This window comes from Schistocerca cancellata, chromosome 8, assembly GCF_023864275.1.
Source record: "Schistocerca cancellata isolate TAMUIC-IGC-003103 chromosome 8, iqSchCanc2.1, whole genome shotgun sequence".
NCBI classification, from domain to species: Eukaryota; Metazoa; Arthropoda; class Insecta; order Orthoptera; family Acrididae; genus Schistocerca; species Schistocerca cancellata.
The window spans coordinates 244,798,323-244,819,253 of NC_064633.1; the positions used below are offsets into that span (position 1 = coordinate 244,798,323).

At 44.1% G+C, this 20,931-nt stretch overlaps 1 non-coding gene across 1 annotated transcript; it reads right to left on the reverse strand.

Moving 5' to 3' along the window:
* Positions 1-18,045: 18,045 nt before the first annotated feature.
* Positions 18,046-18,127, reverse strand: Trnas-gcu (transfer RNA serine (anticodon GCU)). The gene has a single exon. It is a non-coding gene; the product is annotated as a tRNA-Ser (tRNA).
* Positions 18,128-20,931: the final 2,804 nt, after the last annotated feature.

A 20,931-nucleotide genomic window follows, 5' to 3' on the forward strand; every position in this document is an offset into this window, starting at 1 on the left:
CGTTTGATACATGTTCGAAATGTGAAATTCCGTAGTGGACTGCAGAAAGGTGTCCTGGTTTTCTAGAACTAACTGAAAATTATTTTAGCGCAGTTGTACTGTAATTCCTAGGCAAAACTCAATGTAGAGGTTCTTTCATCTACATCTTCAAGAGTCGTATAAGAAAACTAATGTCTGAGAGCTTCATCCTATAACTAAAACAATCAGATTTCATAATACTGAAATTTATGTTTCCCGTTAAAATATTTCTCATATTCAGAAACGCTTCTCGTGCTATCGCCAGTTTGTATATAGTATCGTCTCTGTTTCATCTATCACCAGTTATTTTGTTATCTAACTTGAGCAAAATTCGGTTATTACTTCTAGTGTCTCGCCAGTCGGTGTGGCCGAGTGCTTCTAGGCGCTTCAGTCTGGAACCGCGCGACCGCTACGGCCGCAGGTTCGGATCCTGCCTCGGGCATGGATGTGTGTGATATCCTTAGGTTAGTTAGGTTTAAGTAGTTCTAAGTTCTAGGGGATTGATGACCTCAGATGTTAAGTCCCATAGTGCTCAGAGCCATTTGAACCATCTAGTGTCTCATTTCCTAATCTTATTCCCTTGGCATCTTCTGATATAGTTCCATATTGCATTACTCTTTTTCTACTTTCATTTATGTTCGTCTTCTAACGTCTTTTCAAGAGACTATCGATTCACCTCAACTGCTCTTCCAAGTGTTTTGCCAAAAATATCAGAATTACAGTGTCATCAACAAAACTTCTCCTTAAAAATTAATTCCCTTCCAAATTTCTCCTTAAATTTGTTTACAACTTGCACAGTGTTCAGATTGACTAACATTTCAGATTGACTAACATCGGAGATAGGCTGTAAACCTCTGAAGTCTGGTTGTGAATAATCTTTCGCTCTTTTTATTTTATCCCTTCTACCTGTAGATTCCCAAAGAGTGTGATGCAATCAGTATCGTCAAAAGGTTCGTCTTTGTCTACAAATTCTATAAACGTTGGTTTGTGTTTCTTTAACCCATTTCTAAGGTACTCGTAGCGGCATAAAATTCTGAAAGTCAATCGTCATCAGCCTGAATGTGGTGCCAAAAGATCAAGCCTTTCTTCTATTGCTTACTATATATAACCAGAAAAAGAGGGAATGCTTCTGAATTGCCACTGATCTCTACTTTTTAGTGCAGTCAGTCACATTAATGTGACCACCTCCTATTTTAGACGTTAATGTGCAATAACCACTCACAGACGGCAAGTGACAAAACTAGCAGTGGAGAATTTGTAGCCTATCGGGGGGACACGGACAACAGTGTAGTCGTAGTCGATGCGGAAACGGAGCGATTTCTCTGACGTCCAAGAGGGCATGATCATTGGCTCTAGGGACCAGGGTGGAGACGTTTTAGAAGTGGCTAAGTTTGTAAACTGCTCACGTGCCGTCGTGGTTAAGGTATACCGTGAACGGCAAAATGGCACTATCCAAAACTGACGCCGAGGCAACTGTGGTTCACCGCAGCCCATGGATAACTGGAGCGAACGACTTCTGCGGAGATGTGTACGGTCGAATACAGTGATGCGCCAAAGAAACTGGTATAGGCATGCGTATTCAAATACAGAGGTATGTAAACAGGAAAAAACGGCGCTGCGGTCGGCAACGCCTATATAAGACACCAAAAGTCTGGCGCAGTCATATCGGTTGCTGCTGCTACAATGGCAGGTTATCAAGATTTAAGTGAGTTTGAACGCGGCGTTTTAGTCAGCGCACGAGCGATGGGACATAGCATCTCCGTTGTAGCGATGAAGTGGGGATTTTCCCATACGACCATTTCACGAATGTACCGTGAATATGAGGAATCCGGTAAAACATCAAATCTCCGACATCGCTGAGGCCGGAAAAATATCCTGCAAGAACCGGACCAACAACGATTGAAGAGAATCGTTCAGCGAGACAGAAGTGCAATACTTTCACAAATTACTGCAAATTTCAATGTTGGGCTATCAACAATTGTCAACGAGGCGAACCAGGCAACGAAAAATAACCGATATAGGCTTTCGGAGCCGAAGACCCACTCGTCTACTCTTGATGACTGCACTGCAGAAACGTTTACGCCTCGCCTGGGTCCGTCAACACCGACACCGGACTGCTGATGACTGGAAACATTTTGCCTGGTCTGACGAGTCTCCTTTCAAATTTTGTCCAGCGGATGGACGTGTCGGGTTATTGAGACAATCTCATGAATGCATGGACCCTGCATGTCAGCAGGGAACTATTCAATCTGGTGGATTCTCTGTAAGGGTAATCTGGTGGATTCTCTGTAAGGGTGTGGGGGGTGTACAATTGAAATGATGTGGGACCCCTGATTTGTCTAGATACGTCTCTGACAGGTGACACGCACGTAACCATCCTATCTGATCACCTGCATCCATTCATGTCCATTGTGCATTCCGATGGACTTGGGCAATTGCAGTAGGACAATGCGATACCCCATACGTCCAGAATTGCTTCAGAGTGGCTCCAGAAACACTCCAGAAACGCTGGCCTCGAAACTCCCCGGACATGAACATTATTGAGTATATCAGTGATGCCTTGCAACGTACTGTTCAGAAGACATCTACACCCCTTCGTACTCTTATGGATTTATGGACAGCCCTGCAGGATTCATGGTGTCAGTTCCATTGGTGGAGTCTATGCCACGTCGTATTGCGGCACTTGTGCGTGCTCGCGGGGGCCCTACACGATGTTAGTCAGGTATACCAATTTCGTTGGCTCTTCAGTTTAGATGAACAACTATTGAGCAACTGACTGCCCAAATGAATCAAGAGGCTACCGACAGTGTCTCCTAACCGACTGTTTAGTTCAAATGGCTCTGAGCACTATGGGACTTAACATTTGAGGTCATCAGGCCCCTAGAACTTAGAACTACTTAAACCTAACTAACCTAAGAATATCACACACTTCCATACCCGAGGCAGGATTCGAACCTGCGACCGTAGCGGTCGTGCGGTTCCAGACAAGCGCCTAGAAAAGCTCGGCCACACCTGCCGGAGACCGTTCAGTGAACATTACTGCGTAGGCCTCTGCAGCAGGCTCCTGGGTCGCGCGCACAAGCTGACTGCTGCTCATCGGCGACGAAGGTTGGAATTTGCACGGGAATATCGCATCTGGACGTCCACTGAATGGTGACAGTAACGTTTTCAGATGAATCACGTTTTACGCTCCATCGAACAGATGAGTGTTGGCCTGTACGGCGTGAAACGTCGTAAAGAAAACGTTCTGCAACAATCTTCGGAGCGTTGTAGTCTGGGGAATGTTTTCTTGGTATTGCCCGAGTGATCTAGTCATTCTGAAAGGCACAATAGATCAACAGAAGTATGTATCTATTCTTGGGAAGATAACCACCTCTACATGCAGTTTATTTTTTCTTGGCGTGGTGGCATTTACCTACAGGACAATGCAGCGGAATGAGTTTACCTTTCTCCTCTGGCCACAAGACTCCCCGGATTTCAAGCGAATCGAAAATCTGTAGGACGACCTCGGTTACGCTGTTAGCGCCAGGGATCCTCAGACGAGAAACCTAACTCAGCTAGCCACGACACTGAATCAGCATTACTGCACGTACATATCGATACTCTCCTGAACTTCAGTGACTCTCTTCCTGCACGTCTCTGTTCGGGGCACACTACGAAAAGTGGTTATTGAGGCTTTTGGCAGGTGGTCACATTAATGTGACTGGACAGTGTATGAAAGATGTGGACGCTTGCAACATAGTGAACACTTCACTAGCATCTCTTCGAGATTCGATTCAAAAGCTTCAACGAATTAACAAAAAGTATTCAGTGGGTTGCATAAGGGAGAAAATTCAGAAAGCGCAAGCTTCCATCACCAAGGCTACAGCATCGGTGCTTCGAAGATGATGAATTTTCTCGGCTGCAAAAATGGGCGTATACCAGTAAGAGTGGATAGTGAAAAAGTTTATAAGCGGAAACTCTTCTGACTTTGCAACATGAAAGGGATGTTCATAGCCTATTAAGCTGTGGTGACGAAAGGCATGGGATAGCGACATGCATAATTATATACAGTTGAGGGTAGTATTGCGTACAAAAACTATGAAAGGGCAGTGCATTGGCGGAGCCATCATTTGTGCTCAGATGTGCATGTGAAAAGGTTTCCAGCGTGATTATGATCCCACAACGGGAAATAACATTACAAATAACCTTATAGGTCGGGCAACCACAGTTAAAACTTGTATGTAAGGCGAAGAACAATCAAACAATTTAAAATCAGAGGTGGTAAAATAGTCTATATTAAACTGAGTAAAAGTCCAAATTCGCAATAGCTGTTTATGAACAATAAACAGCTACTGTCGATTTGGACACCATCTCCTCCGCACTCAACTGTTGACGTTGCACATGATGGCAGGTAACGTTCTCCCGGCAGTCGGCAAGCCCAAATCCTTCCATCGGATCACCGTACGATATAGTGTGATTCATAACTCCGTATCACTCGTTTCCAGTCATCCTCTGTCCGCCATCTCAAACCTCGCTTAACGACTACAGAAATAGGTGGTTTACGATCTGCTCGACCATTGTGCGTCAATCTTTTCAAATGTCTACGCCTAGTAAGTAACTTGGTAGCACTTTGGATATTCACGACTGTTTCCTTATGCCGATTTCATGCGATTTGGTGCAACCACTCTCCGCAGTGCTCGATTGTCCCTGTTGTCAACGGATGTCTGCCTGGTCACGGCTTAGATGTGGTTGTTTCTTCGCGTTTCCACTTCACAATGACATCACAACGCGCCGACTTGTGCAGCTTTAGAAGGGTTTAAATATTCCTGATAGATTAGTTACTCAGGTGACAGCCAATGACTAGCCCACATTCGGAGTCACTGAGCTCTACTGGTCGACCAACTCTTCTGTTTAACTGCTTCTCTACTCACAAGACAATACTCCCCTCCCCCATTTATACTGGCGGGTCCTTTCCTCGTGATACGAAGCTATCAGTCCTGCTTGTTATACGGGTTTCCGGACACTTTTAATCAGATAGTGTATGTTATTTGCAGGTTTTTTTCCCCAATAAAAGGTTGGATTTGAAAAATTTTCTTTCAGGTCCTCTTCCTGGCAGGTACAAATGCTTAGCAAAAATAAGTAAATAAATCCAGGCAACTAAGCAGTACAAAATATGCGCATGCAGACGCAGCCGTACCCTCTTGGGGAGCAAGCGGAGAACAGTAACAGATGGGAGTGGTGTGGACAATTTGTCAGCTGAAGTGCGAGGTCAACGAGATTAGGGTCGCCGAGTCATGTCAGTGGGGAGTGCCGTTCTAGCCGCTCCCCTACTCACATCTCCCTGCGGCGAAAATTACGGAGTGTGCGCTTCCAGCAGTCGCTCTCCCGTGGACGGCCAGCACGCCTGCTTTCACCACTCCCTACCCTTCACCGCACTCGCGGTAATCGCTAAAGGGTTACGTTCACCTTTCTAGTTACTAATCTTCCGTAGCAAAATCCTGGAACGTGTAATCCCTTCCGCTCCACGGAATTTCTTGTAAAACTACTCCATTTTTTCTGAAGTTTAACTTCTTCGTCTGTTTATACTTGTATAAACTGAAGTCCCCTGCTGCGCTTCTATGTGTATGTACGGGCAAATCTCAGGAGCTACTGTAGGCATTTTAATATGATTTTCACAAGTAGGTTGACTGTTTCTGAAGGAAGGTCTGTGTAAATAATTTATTACCGTTAAGTGAGTATGAATATGTGCTATACGTGTTTTAAGTGTTCCTTATTTAATTAGTAGTACATATAAAAAATGAAGTCCCTCATTACTATTATGTATTTGTGTTGAGGCTGTACTCAGGAACTATTATACTGATTTTAGTATGGTTTTCACTAATATAATAGATGGACTGGTTTATGAGGAAGGTATGTGCATATACACTCCTGGAAATGGAAAAAAGAACACATTGACACCGGTGTGTCAGATCCACCATACTTGCTCCGGACACTGCGAGAGGGCTGTACAAGCAACGATCACACGCACGGCACAGCGGACACACCAGGAACCGCGGTGTTGGCCGTCGAATGGCGCTAGCTGCGCAGCATTTGTGCACCGCCGCCGTCAGTGTCAGCCAGTTTGCCGTGGCATACGGAGCTCCATCGCAGTCTTTAACACTGGTAGCATGCCGCGACAGCGTGGACGTGAACCGTATGTGCAGTTGACGGACTTTGAGCGAGGGCGTATAGTGGGCATGCGGGAGGCCGGCTGGACGTACCGCCGAATTGCTCAACACGTGGGGCGTGAGGTCTCCACAGTACATCGATGTTGTCGCCAGTGGTCGGCGGAAGGTGCACGTGCCCGTCGACCTGGGACCGGACCGCAGCGACGCACGGATGCACGCCAAGACCGTAGGATCCTACGCAGTGCCGTAGGGGACCGCACCGCCACTTCCCAGCAAATTACGGACACTGTTGCTCCTGGGGTATCGGCGAGGACCATTCGCAACCGTCTCCATGAAGCTGGGCTACGGTCCTGCACACCGTTAGGCCGTCTTCCGCTCACGCCCCAACATCGTGCAGCCCGCCTCCAGTGGTGTCGCGACAGGCGTGAATGGAGGGACGAATGGAGACGTGTCGTCTTTAGCGATGAGAGTCGCTTCTGCCTTGGTGCCAATGATGGTCGTATGCGTGTTTGGCGCCGTGCAGGTGAGCGCCACAATCAGGACTGCATACGACCGAGGCACACAGGGCCAACACCCGGCATCATGGTGTGGGGAGCGATCTCCTACACTGGCCGTACACCACTGGTGATCGTCGAGGGGACACTGAATGGTGCACGGTACATCCAAACCGTCATCGAACCCATCGTTCTACCATTCCTAGACCGGCAAAAAAAATGGTTCAAATGGCTCTGAGCACTATGGGACTCAACTGCTGTGGTCATAAGTCCCCTAGAACTTAGAACTACTTAAACCTAACTAACCTAAGGACAGCACACAACACCCAGCCATCACGAGGCAGAGAAAATCCCTGACCCCGCCGGGAATCGAACCCGGGAACCCGGGCGTGGGAAGCGAGAACGCTACCGCACGACCACGAGATGCGGGCCTAGACCGGCAAGGGAACTTGCTGTTCCAACAGGACAATGCACGTCCGCATGTATCCCGTGCCACCCAACGTGCTCTAGAAGGTGTAAGTCAACTACCCTGGCCAGCAAGATCTCCGGATCTGTCCCCCATTGAGCATGTTTGGGACTGGATGAAGCGTCGTCTCACGCGGTCTGCACGTCCAGCACGAACGCTGGTCCAACTGAGGCGCCAGGTGGAAATGGCATGGCAAGCCGTTCCACAGGACTACATCCAACATCTCTACGATCGTCTCCATGGGAGAATAGCAGCCTGCATTGCTGCGAAAGGTGGATATACACTGTACTAGTGCCGACATTGTGCATGCTCTGTTGCCTGTGTCTATGTGTCTGTGGTTCTGTCAGTGTGATCATGTGATGTATCTGACCCCAGGAATGTGTCAATAAAGTTTCCCCTTCCTGGGACAATGAATTCACGGTGTTCTTATTTCAATTTCCAGGAGTGTAATTCATAGAATATTTCGTGCGCATTGGCTGAACTACTCTACTGACCATTAAAATTGCTACACTAAGAAGAGCCGGCCGAAGTGGCCGTGCGGTTATAGGCGCTGCAGTCTGGAACCGCGAGACCACTACGGTCGCAGGTTCGAATCCTGCCTCGGGCATGGATATGTGTGATGTCCTTAGGTTAGTTAGGTTTAACTAGTTCTAAGTTCTAGGAGACTAATGACCTCAGAAGTTGAGTCCCGTAGTGCTCAGAGCCATTTCAACCATTTGAACCACTAAGAAGAAATGCTGATGATAAACGGGTATTCATTGGACAAATATATTATACGAGAACTGACATGTGATTACATTTTCACGTAATTTGGGTGTATAGATCCTGAGAAATCAGTACCCAGAACAACAACCTCTGGCTATAATAACGGCCTTGGTGCGCCTGGCCATTGAGTCAAACAGAGCTTGGATGGCGTGTACAGGTACAGCTGCTAATGCAGCTTCAACACGATACCACAGTTCACCAATTGGTGAGAGATCCGGAGAATGTGCTGACCAGGGCAGCAGTCGAACTTTTTCTCTATCCAGAAAGGTCCGTACAGGACCTGCAACATGCGGTCGTGCATTATCCTGCTGAAATATAGGGATTCGCAGGGATCGAATGAAGGGTAGAGCCACGGGTCGTAACACATATGAAATGTAGCGTCCACTGTTCAAAGTGATGTCAATGCGAACAAGAGGTGACCGAGACGTGTAACTGATGGCACTCCATACCATCACGCCGGGTGATACGCCAGTATGGCGATGACGACTACACGCTTCCAATGTGTGTTCACCGCGATGTCGCCAAACACGGATACGACCATCACGATGCTGTAAAGAGAACCCGGATTCATCCGAAAAAATGACGTTTTGCCATTCGTGCATCCAGGTTCGTCGTTGAGTACACCATCGCAGGCGCTCCTGTGTGTGATGCAGCGTCAAGGGTAACCGCAGCCATGGTCTCCGAGCTGATAGTCCATGCTGCTGCAAAAGTCGTCGAACTGTTCGTGCAGATGGTTGTCGTCCTGCAAACGTCCCCATCTGTTGACTCAGGGATTGAGACTTGGCTGCACGATCCTTTACAGCCATGCGGATAAGATGCCTGTCATCTCGACTCCTACTGATACGAGGCCGTTGGGATAGAGCACGGCGTTCCGTATTACCCTCCTAAACCCACCGATTCCATAATCTGCTAACAGTCATTGGATCTTGAGCAACGCGAGCAGCATTGTCGCGATACGATAAACCGCAATCGCGATAGGCTACAATCCGACCTTCATCAAAGTCGGAAACGTGATGGTAGGCATTTCTCCTCCTTTCACGAGGCATCACAACAACCTTTCACCTGGCAACGCCGGTCAACTGCTGTTTGTCTATGAGAAATCAGTTGGAAACTTTCTTCATGTCAGCACGTTGTGGGTGTCGCCACCGGCGCCAACCTTGTGTGAATGCTCTGAAAAGCTAATCATGTGCATATCACAGCATCTTCTTCCTGTCGGTTAAATTTCGCGTCTGAAGCACGTCATCTTCGTGGTGTAGCAATTTTAATGGCCAGTAGTGTATGAAGAATTAAGGTCTTCACCGCTCTTGTAAACGATGCCATGGCCATCTAGCGGAGAACAACAGAACTCCTTAGACTCACCTTACAAGGGGAGGCCGCCAATTGTGAAATTCAGATTCGATTCATACTGCGCATAATAAAAGCTCATTGCCAGAGGTGTAATGTGGCAAAGCACCAAGATGCACTTCTCAGCCGTTGTCGAGAAAGTCGACATTAACTGTCGCTGCGCTGCCGCTGCGGTGAAATACTCTCTACGCTTACTAATTTTGTACATCGTCGTGGCGAAGCGGTAAGCGCTAGGGTTCGTAATCCGAAGGTCGCCGGATCGAATCCCGCGCCATGCAACATTTTTTTATTATTTGTTTTTTTGTAATTCAAATGTATATATATATACACACACACACACACACACACACACACACACACACACATTATATATAATTCCCGACAATCAGTTGCAATAATTATGCATATAATAAGTTGTCGAAAGTCGTTTGTCGTGGAAAAATAATACTTGAAATGAAACACAATATCACAAATAATATTCAAGTGGATACAATTTATTGAAAAGTTCGGTATACACTCGCACATCATGAACAATTAGTGACCAGAAGTAGCTGGAGTATCGCAGAAACCAGAGTGATAGTTATCATAGAAACATGGAAAACAGAAAACAGCACGACATCGAGCACATCTGATAAACGATGCGTTTTTACAAGAACAATTGTTTTTTAAATTACCTGTTGGGAAACACACCTGATTGACATTCTGAAAAATTGTTCTATCGTTCGTCAGGTTTGATGCATACCACGCGTATCGTATCATATCGGCAAAAATCGGAGAAGACAATTGGTGGTGGACGATGGATTGGATTTTTATACAATCGTCTCTGGAGTTGATGTCACGGTTTCGCTCGATTAAAAAAGCACAATTTTGAAGGTGCTTGATCAAATTTTTTACTTGCCGGTAAAAATACACGTCACACGGTTGGACGAGAGGAGTGCACTTTGGAGGAATGACTTTTATAGTGCACGTTGGTAACTTCTTATCGTCCTGGAACATCTCATCGTATAACGCCGAGTTCGTTTGCCCACCCCAAGAGTCGATCAGAAGGAGAAACTCTTTCTTTTGTACGTATGGTTGCAAAGCATGACGCAAGAAATCCATGAACAAACCCGTTGTTAGTTTACCGGATTTGGAGGATGTAATAACAACGTTGGTATACTTCTTGGCGTACTCGTCGACTGTCTTCTGTACTCTGGGTCCAAACGTACCTGTGGACTCTTGGAGGCATACGAAAACAAGAGGCAAGACTCGTCCAGACATCGTGATTGAATATTGTGCCGTATACGAATGCGTAACCTTGTTCATGTCGTGTCGGGTTACTAGGACAGCCTTTGACCCTTTTTCGGCGAGAGTTCTGTTGAACGGGGACTGGTACTGGCACCCTGACAAACAAAATATAAAAATATAGTTTATATAAGAAATATACGAAATCTGTGTTGGCAATCATATATCTGATTATCATATTCTATCATCATGTCATATGACATTTGTGAACAGCTCTTTACGTACCTGTTTGATCAGTATTAATTACGAAATCTTTGTCGAAGTTAGTTATCAACGTTCGCGTCTGGATCCGAAATGTGTCCGCTGCGGCCAAAATTTCGTCTTGTGTAGCCGTCTCTTTCCGGGAAACAAATTTTGTGATTTTCCGTTGCCGAATACCATGCTTCTTTTTAAATTCGGTGACCCATGTTTTTGAAGCTTTGAAGTTGAAATCTGGGAACTGACTTGCAGCGCCCAAGGGCCACTGCTGCAGGTTTCTGGTAGTAACTTGCTGGAAGTTTTGTCGAGCTTCTACGAAGCGATCATGCACCCATGAATCGATGGTACAATATTTATCAAATTTGCTACCGCCACGTTTGATTTGCTCTTCCCACCTGGATAAATAGCCCATATTTGGCAAACGAGAGCACCCCTTTTTTTGTAGAGTTTTGAGACTCCAGCCTGGATGTTCTTTGGCCAGATTTACAGCTCTAATTTTGTAATCCAGAGAAATATAATCGTACCCTTTTTTTTTCTTCTCGTCCGGCTCGTATTCGTCTGATGATTCTTGGCAATGGGACTCGTTTCAACGACTTCGTAGGCATTATTATCGTCGATTTCATTAATGTCTATCAGTTCCTCATCATGAACGAGGGTTTTTTCGGCGAGCATTTGCAGCGTATTCTGGAACATTTCTTCCCCAATTACGATGGCTTCTTCGTTGATTGATGATGACGGTTCTGCTGCGATGCGATTACTGTTACGAAGGAGGCTTTCAAAATACACCAACGCATCTTTCAATTGTTGTTTCGCCACTTCACTGTGTATAGAATCTTCTTCCATCATATCACTTTCATGCGAAGGGCCCGGATCGCTCTCCAATTGTGCCGTCTCCATTTTTCCGTTTGTTTAACAGGATGTACCAAAGCTCTCACGTACGCACTGATTTTCGACGATGTTACAAGTTGCGCTGGGGCCCGCATCTACCTTCTTTCGAAGTTAGCAGGCAACTACGCTGTTATGCGGCGGTTCGTTTCGGCCCATTCAACATCTGTCCTTCAAGTGCAACGAGCGAGTAACGGAGTTTATATTTCACACCTGCCACAGCAAATTTGTGTTCGTGGGGTCTCTATTCTAATTCGAACGTTTGACTTACAATATACGTATTCGTTTCGGAATATCGTTTCTACGTCTCCTTTCAACAACTTATTATATGCATAATTGTTGCAACTGATTGCCGGGAATTATATATAATGTGTGTGTGTGTGTGTGTATACATTTGAATTACAAAAAACAAATAATAAAAAAAAGTTGCATGGCGCGGGATTCGATCTGGCGACCTCCGGATTACGAACCCGAGCGCTTACCGCTGCGCCACGACGCTGTAGAAAATTAGAAATCGTAGAAAGTATTTCACCGCAGCGGCAGCGCAGCGACAGTTAATGTCGATTTTCTCGACAACGGCTGAGAAGAGCATCTTGGTGCTTTGCCACATTACACCTCTGGCCATGAGCTTTTATTATGCGCAGTATGAATCGAATCTGAATTTCACAATTGGCGGCCTCCCCTTGTTAGTTTCTTCGGCGCTCCGTACCAGTGTCACGTAGCAGAGGGTGCTTCATGCCAATGCTGCGTGGCAGACAGTGCGTCCTACTGCTATTGCTTGGGAGAAGAAGCTTCGTACCTGTGTTACGTAGCAGAGGGCGCTTCGTAATGATGTCTCATCACAGAGATTACTACATGGCATCTTACAAGACGATGGGGTGCTCCATACAAATTCTCCGTGGCAGAGGGTGCTTCATATCAATGTTGTGTGGTAGAGAGTGTTTCATACCGATGTTGCTTGCTTCGTGCCAGTGTTTCGTGGCAGAGGCTGTGTAGCACCAATATTGCGTTCAGGTGATGCTTCACAATAATGTTATGTTGCCAAATGCATGTCAGGCCGCACAGGAAATGTAGCTTGCGCTGGACTGGTTCTGGAGCTGGGTGGCTGTAACTCATGCCAAAACCGGCACTGCAGTTGGGTGAACAGGATGAAAGTGATGGTTTTCAATTAACATTGATCTCTGAATTTTTATCATAACTCTACGCAATGGCCTGTCAACAGAATAATTACTATACCTGACAAGTCAGCCAGTTCTAGATACTTACGTTAATGCTACTCAAAGGAAGCCTCCATGGGACGCTAGTATTTTACATATTAATTGTGATCTGAATAAATAACCGTGAGATCCGAAAATAGTTCCAACTGAGTGTTATCACTTTATGAGATGTCATCCGGTGAAAATATTATACAGAGCTGGACTAAGTATTTTAAGGTTTGCTTTCAACAAACGTCCTTAAACGAAACTTGTGGGTGGCTGCTGTTGTAAAATATAAACCTTACAATTATGTATTTTATTTCTACCATTATTAAGTATCTAGGAATCTGTGTCACGCTGAATGGAGGTGACAGTAAGTTAAATTTGGGTGGAGAGTGAGGAGAGAGAGACGGAAGAAGCCTGTAACCCTCCATCCTCAGAAGCAGACCCTGGATCTGCGACTGTGCTGCCATGCAAATTTCTCAGTGGGTAGTGGTAGGTAACTTGCACCGTAGTGACCACTACCAGACGTGGTTTCAATTACCAGCTGAGATGGGCTCCCTGCAATGCAAAATCGGCATCATATAAAGAACTGTTTGCACTTCAGCCTGTCAACAGAATCCAAATATTGGACGAATCATATGACCTACATAAAGTATTAGGCAGCTGCAGCACACATCCACAGTGTTCAGATTATTTACGAATCCAAGCTGTTTGGTTGAGTGACAATTGCTGCTCTCACAATAGAGAGCAGAAGGCTCGCGTGCCATCCATTTGAAGAAAACCTGATAGCTTTTAAGGTAATGAGAACAAACTGTTGAGCAGTTGTTATGGAGAATAAGGACATAGCACCGGGGAGTAGTGTTCATAGACATAGAAAAATCATTTGACCACATCTGGTTCGACGGATTTTCATACAAGCTCCACCAATGTGCTTGCTCAACCTACACTATTTTAGCAGTAGCTTCTGCTGTAGAGAACGTGAATTTCTTTGTTCGTTTAGACAGATGTAGGCGTGGTTTTACGTATATCGAAGCAGGGGTCCCTCAAGACTTGATATTTGGTCCAAATCTATATAATACTTTCACGAAATACATTCCATGAAGTGATTATAGTCTGTCGGCACTATTTTCGTATTTATTCAAATCAGCGTAACCTTAATTACATCAGGATTCATCTAAAGAGTCTCCATAATAATATAATAAACCGGTGCAAATTCTAAGAGAGAAAAATAAAACAAGCAAACAAACACCGTCCGAACAGGCCTGAGGGCCAAGTGATCAGCACAACGGTGTCCCGGCTCAAAAAATGGCCCTGAGCACTATGGGACTTAACATCTGAGGTCATCAGTCCCCTAGAACTTAGAATTACTTAAACCTAACTAACCTAAGCGCAACAAACACATCCATGTCCGAGGCAGGATTCGAACCTGCGACAGTAGCAGTCGCGCGGTTCCGGATTGAAGCGCCTAGAACCGCTGGGCCACAGCGGCCGGCGGTGTCCCAGCCTTGGTCACTTTTCGTGACTGATGCCGCTACTTCTCAGTCTAGTAGCTCCTCAGTTGGCATCACAAGCGTTGAGTGCACCCCGCTTGCCAAAAGCACTCGGTGGACGTGGACGGTGACCCGACCAAGTGCTAACCAAGCCTGACAGCGCTTAACTTCGGTAATCTGGAGGGAACCAGTATTACCACTGCGGCGAGGCCGTTGGCAGGAGATAAAAATGAACTATAATAAATATTTTGCTATATCAACTGTATTTTCCATCGGTGCTATGCAAAACCTGGTAACAATTTTAAGTAGGAAAAACTTGCTAACGTTCTACAACATTATTTAACCGGCTTCGGGATTCTTAGACCATATTCGAGTGTGCAAACTCACACAAAATGGCGTGCGACTGTCATAGACATTGCTTATACAGAAGATACAAAAGATACAAAAATGATAAAATTTAGAGTGTTTACATAGGAAAACATCAATTTTTTCACGCAGAAATAGTTACATTTACTACTGTCACCTACGAACCTAGCATAGACCTCTGGCTGCATTACGTCTTAACCTGTCGCCACAACGTACATTCCACAAATAATATAGATCCAAAAGTGTTATTGTTAGCGTTCTGTTCTCTTCTTTTCGCACCCGTACCCACAGCAACATTTTTCTTTCGCTATACAGCATATTGATGAAACAAACTGATCAGAATTCAAGGACAAGTTGTAGCTGTTTGATGGACCCTCTTCCTGTACAAAATACGAGAGCATGCTGAAAAGAAATGCCTCCGAATTTTGTATATGAAAACTGTTTAAGCATTTTAAATATAACAAATGTTATTAACATTCTACGTTCTACACATTTGCAGCCCTCTGTAGCTGGAGGTCTCCGAACATGTGACATGACGGTGTGTAGCGTAATTAAGATGGTGCATGGGAAACAGAGTACTGTAATTGAATATCGGATACGAAAAGTTCGTCCACGCACGGGGCACCATCTCCTTCAGCATGACTATCGCAGACCACACAGGAGCGCTGTGACATCTGAAACAATCCGACGTCCTGAGTTCATTGTCATCAATCATCCTTAATATAGGCTCGACTTGGTCCCAACCGATTTTCATCTCTTTCCCAGTGTTAAAGAACACTGTGCAGGATTTAACATTGATAATGATGAAGGATGCAGGGAGAGGTGAGGTTGAGGCTCCGCCAACAACGTCAAACATTCAACAGTACCGGTATCAACGAACCAGTGCCTCGTTGGGAGAAATGTGTTCGTCGCCAGAGTGACTATGTTGAGAAATAAGTTTGTAGACGTGAAGAACAATGATGTAGAGTGTTAATAATTCTTGTTTTATTTGAAAAACTTTAATGAGAGTTTGCGCATAAAAATCTGTAGGTATTACTTTTCATCACGCTCTTGTACATAGTTTAAGTACTAGTTTTTGTAGCTGGAGGTGGTATCTTTCCTGTCCCTAACACGTGGCGCTGTGTAATTTGAAACCAAAGATCGTAAATGTTTATCTCAAAACGAGCATGTTTTGTATGAGGAACATGGCTCTATCTGAGACATTCGTATTTCTCACTAAATGTTTAGAGGCTAGAAGAATTTGAGGGTAGGGGCAAGAGGTGGGAGGACAACGAGGACGGTCTTCTCGTTATTGTACTAACTTCCCACTTGTTTGTGCAACAGACGCATGTATCGCCAGTAGAATGAGGCAAAATGGTGGGAGTTCACTGGGAGTTAATAGTTCTTCCTTTCATAATCGAGTACACAGCTGTATAGTATCTCGGGTACGTTTATGTTTATTAAAGCACAAATGATATTCTCCCCATACTCGAATGTCTCCTACTTGTCTGTAAATTCAGCAGAGACAACACTGTAACTAAAAAGGACATCGTAGAACAAAACAAACAGCTGAGCTTTCACACCAGCTTGAGATGAACAACACTTCATCTTGTCATAATAACAGGAGTGACTTGTCACCACATGTTCGCTAAAGTGGCAGTGGGTCGCGGAGGACGATGAATCGCGTGGGGCGCGCCAGGTCATACGATACGCCAAGAAACAAGTTGTCAGCTGAGTAACTTATCTGATGTGTGTAAACACTGCCTACACGGATGCGTCAGCGATAACGGTCTCTCAGTTTGCGCTCTAGACGGGCCTTGCGGCCAGCGGGCTCGGCCGTGCGTCGTATAGCAATGGTAAGACGTTTCATTTGCCGAAATGTTTTCCACAAAGCGCAGAAGTAAGTGCCAAATGTTAAAGCGACGTAAAACTCAACAGACACACAAACTCCTAATCTGCGTGCATTGGCATACAGGCTACTTACGTAACAGCAGAGGTTATTGTAGAGGACGTTATGACTTGGTAATAACCTATTATTTGTCAACGGATCGAGTAGACAAACACCAGCGGTCGTTTCCTTAACACTCTGGACTTGAGCACGTCTTCTTCGCCCGATCCTTTTGCCGTGAATTTCTCATATGAATATTTATTCATCCTGGATTTATGACCCATAGTTCTATAATTGGAAGTGATTCTTTTCGGTAAATCATTAAATTGTCGAAGGCTGGGGCAATTCATGTTACCTCTGTTGCGAATTTTCGTATTTAAAGTGTTAACGTATTGGGTGTACGAGATGAAATAGGATCCGAGCATAGTTTGTCTAAACGTTTCTCTTTTTTTTTTTTTGAAAATGACTCTGTGCCGCCCGGAACTGTTAATTTTTAGCTATATTGATTCTACTGGACAATTTCGCCTTTACTCCATTTTTAACTGACCTATTAAAAGTTTTGTATAAAACAATAGCAGCTCTCCAGTACATCATTTTCAGTTAAAGTCAGAAGCTTGACTGAACAGAATATAACTTACACTAGCTGTAATAACTTATTAGATTCATTTGTTAGCTTTCATATCATCAAAACATTGCGATGGCAAATATTACCAATTTAGCAAAAAATTAGCAAAAAGTATTTTTCCAGAGAACTTATACCGAACGGCGCAAGGTATATTTACATAGCTGATACAGACGTGTGTCATTGTTTTCTATGTCTATGTAATAGCGTGCATATACGGCTAGAAGCAGTAGGTAACTTTAATGACATTTAAATTATATCAGAATATAATATAAAGGTTACAATAAAGTAATACAGTACGGTAATATTTTTGTTGTAATATGTGCACGCTAATTGATAGTAGTTGCATGCTGTGAAGTCATCAAAGTACGAGATGTTCAATTTTAATGTCAAGATTCATCACAAATTTTAATCGGCTTTTGGTGTTGGGCAATTTAGATTTCTTCCGGCCGCACCCCCCCTCCCCCCCCCCCCTGCAGATGATATGGTTTATGTATGACATATTATTCAGAAATTGCTTTTCATTTTTTTGTGTCAGTGCATCTGCAAATGACTGCCTCTATTTTCAGACGCTTTTGAATTACTAACGTGAAGCTTCTGTCAGTTGACCGCAGTGCATCAACGTGCTCTTTTCATGTCTGCGTCATGTCATGCGTGCTATTAACGCGTGGCTTTCAACTTACTCTCCTGGACACACTAGAACAATACCTGTACCAAACCGCATATTTGACGATGTAGTGAATATTACGCTAAGGAAATGATTAACCTGTAGTCGTGCGATTGTTTGTTCGTATCATTCGCAATACCTACAATGTGGTTAGCAGTTGTTATTAGTTATCTTTGTAATTACGCCGAGTGGTAGAGTGAATTTTCAGCAGAAAACGGGAAATAAAATTTTCGACGAGGATGGGATTCGAACCCACGCGTGCAGAGCACATTGGATTAGCAGTCCAACGCCTTAACCACTCGGCCACCTCGTCCTCTCTTTGCTGGTACTTTTTTATGGTATATTAACAAAAGACGCAAACCCTTCGTCTTAACTGTGTTATGCGTACATAAGGACTGGGTTGTATAATCGACGTTTGAACTGCCGTGGGCAGTATGTATGCGCATGCGTCGATGACCTGCCCGCCATTGGTCGGCGGCAGCTACGATTGGCAGCGCGCGCGCAAAGGCAGGTGGCTAGGCAAACAAGTCATGACGTTGTCAGCGAAACTGCTACACACATTTCCTTTATCGGCGCCACGTTCAGAGTTGTAATTAAGTAAAAATTTGTATTTTTATTCTTTTCTCGTGCTTATCGTCGCAAAGCGAATTGTAGTCGGTTAAACAGGAAGGGCAATGTGATTTAAGTGTAACTACGTACGGGTACTGAGAGAACAGTAAGCAACGAAGAAATATAAGATTATTATTTATATGTATGTACAGAGTTTACGTTTATAAGACAGTATTTATAACAGGTAGCTGTGAGAGTCAGAGGAAAAATTGTATATCTAAATGAGGGTTGTAATATGTAAAACTACGTATTCGTATAAGAAACTGACGGTAAGCGCAATAAACAGTGCAATCTTCATTCTATTTGCTGAGTTGCACATGACAGAATGTAGGATTTTTACAGAATTGCCAAAAAATAGTGATATCTCAAAGGCTATGCAGAACGTTGGTAGATTCACTTTCTAATTTTCGTTCACAATTCGTACCGTTTCCAATGACAAACTGAAGCTTCTAGAGCAGTACCATTCGTTCATATAGTATAATTATTTACCTTCATATTGCTCAATGAATATGCGGACTGACGCTCGTAATTGGATTAACAGGATCAGAAGGTAATCTTCGAATGAATGTTTGGTGGAAGCGTTTCCATATATTCATGGTATGTCATGTTCTAGTGCACGCCAAATTTGCTGTCATTCTCTACTTCGAACACCGAACATGATATTCAGTGTGTGGCAGCGTTATATTCGTGGTTACCACGTATGTTCTGAGTGGAAAATAAAATTCTCATATGAAATACCAAGTTTTACCAACGCTCTTTCTTCAATAGTCCTAAGATCTGGAGGGGGATAGAAGTATTCATCATTGACCTGCAGGCAAAATTTTATTCTAAATTTATTTTTGTGGTTTCCTGTACGCAGTATTCTTTCTTCGGTGCACTTTGCATTATTTTGATCTAGAATATCAATACTTTCTTCTTCGTCGTCTATGATTGGTGACTGGCAGTGCGGTTTATATAACTTATTAGAAATATTTTGAATTTTACTGGTGTCAACTAAGCGCCTATTAATGAGAAGCAGCAGTCATATACTATGCTGTTGTTGTTGTTGTGTTGTTGTTGTCTTCAGTCCTGAGACTGGTTTGATGCAGCTCTGCATGCTACTCTATCCTGTGCAAGCTTCTTCATCTCCCAATACTTACTGCAACCTACATCCTTCTAAACCTGCTTAGTGTATTCATCTCTTGGTCTCCCTCTACGATTTTTACCCTCCACGCTGCCCTCCAATGCTAAATTTGTGATCCCTTCATGCCTCAGAACATGTCCTACCAACCGGTCCCTTCTTCTAGTCAAGTTGTGCCACAAACTCCTCTTCTCCCCAATTCTATTCAATACCTCCTCATTAGTTATGTGATCTACCCATCTAATCTTCTGCCTTCTTCTGTAGCACCACATTTCGAAAGCTTCTATTCTCTTCTTCGCCAAACTATTTATCGTCCATGTTTCACTTCCATACATTGCTACACTCCATACAAATACTTTCAGAAACGACTTCCTGACACTTAAATCTATAGTAGATGTTAACAAAATTCTCTTCTTCAGAAACGCTTTCCTTGCCATTGCCAGTCTACATTTTATATCCTCTCTACTTCGACCATCATCAGTTATTTTGCTCCCCAAATAGCAAAACTCCTTTACTACTTTAAGTGTCTCATTTCCTAATGTAATTCCCTCAGCATCACCCGACGTAATTCGACTACATTCCATTATCCTCGTTTTGCTTTTGTTGATGTTCATCTTATACTCAGACACTATCCATTCCGTTCAACTGCTCTTCCAAGTCCTTTGCTGTCTCTGACAGAATTACAATGTCATCGGCGAACCTCAACGTTTTTATTTCTTCCCCATGGATTTTAATACCTACTCCGAATTTTTCTTTTGTTTCCTTCACTGCTTGCTGAATATACAGATTGAATAACATCGGAGAGAGGCTACACCCCTGTCTCACTCCTTTCCCAACCACTGGTTCCCTTTCGTGCCCCTCGACTCTTATAACTGCCATCTGGTTTCTGTACAAATTGTAAATAGCCTTTCGCTCCCTGTATTTTACCCCTGCCACCTTTAGAATTTGAAAGAGAATATACCAGTCAACATAGTCAAAAGCTTTCTCTAAGTCCACAAATGCTAGAAATGTAGGTTTGCCTTTCCTTAATCTATTTTCTAAAATAAGTCGTAGGGTCAATATTGCCTCACGTTTTCCAACTTTTCTGCGGAATCCAAACTGATCTTCGCCGAGGTCAGCTTCTACCAGTTTTTCCATTCGTCTGTACAGAATTCGCATTAGTATTTTGCAGCTGTGACTTATTAAACTGATAGTTCGGTAATTTTCATATCTGTCAACACCTGCTTTCTTTGGGATTGGAATTATTATATTCTTCTTGAAGTCAGAGGGTATTTCGCCTGTCTCATACATCTTGCTCACCATATGGTAGAGTTTTGTCAGGACTGGCTCTCCCAAGGCCGTCAGTAGTTCCAGTGGAATGTTGTCTACTCCCGGGGCCTTGTTTCGAC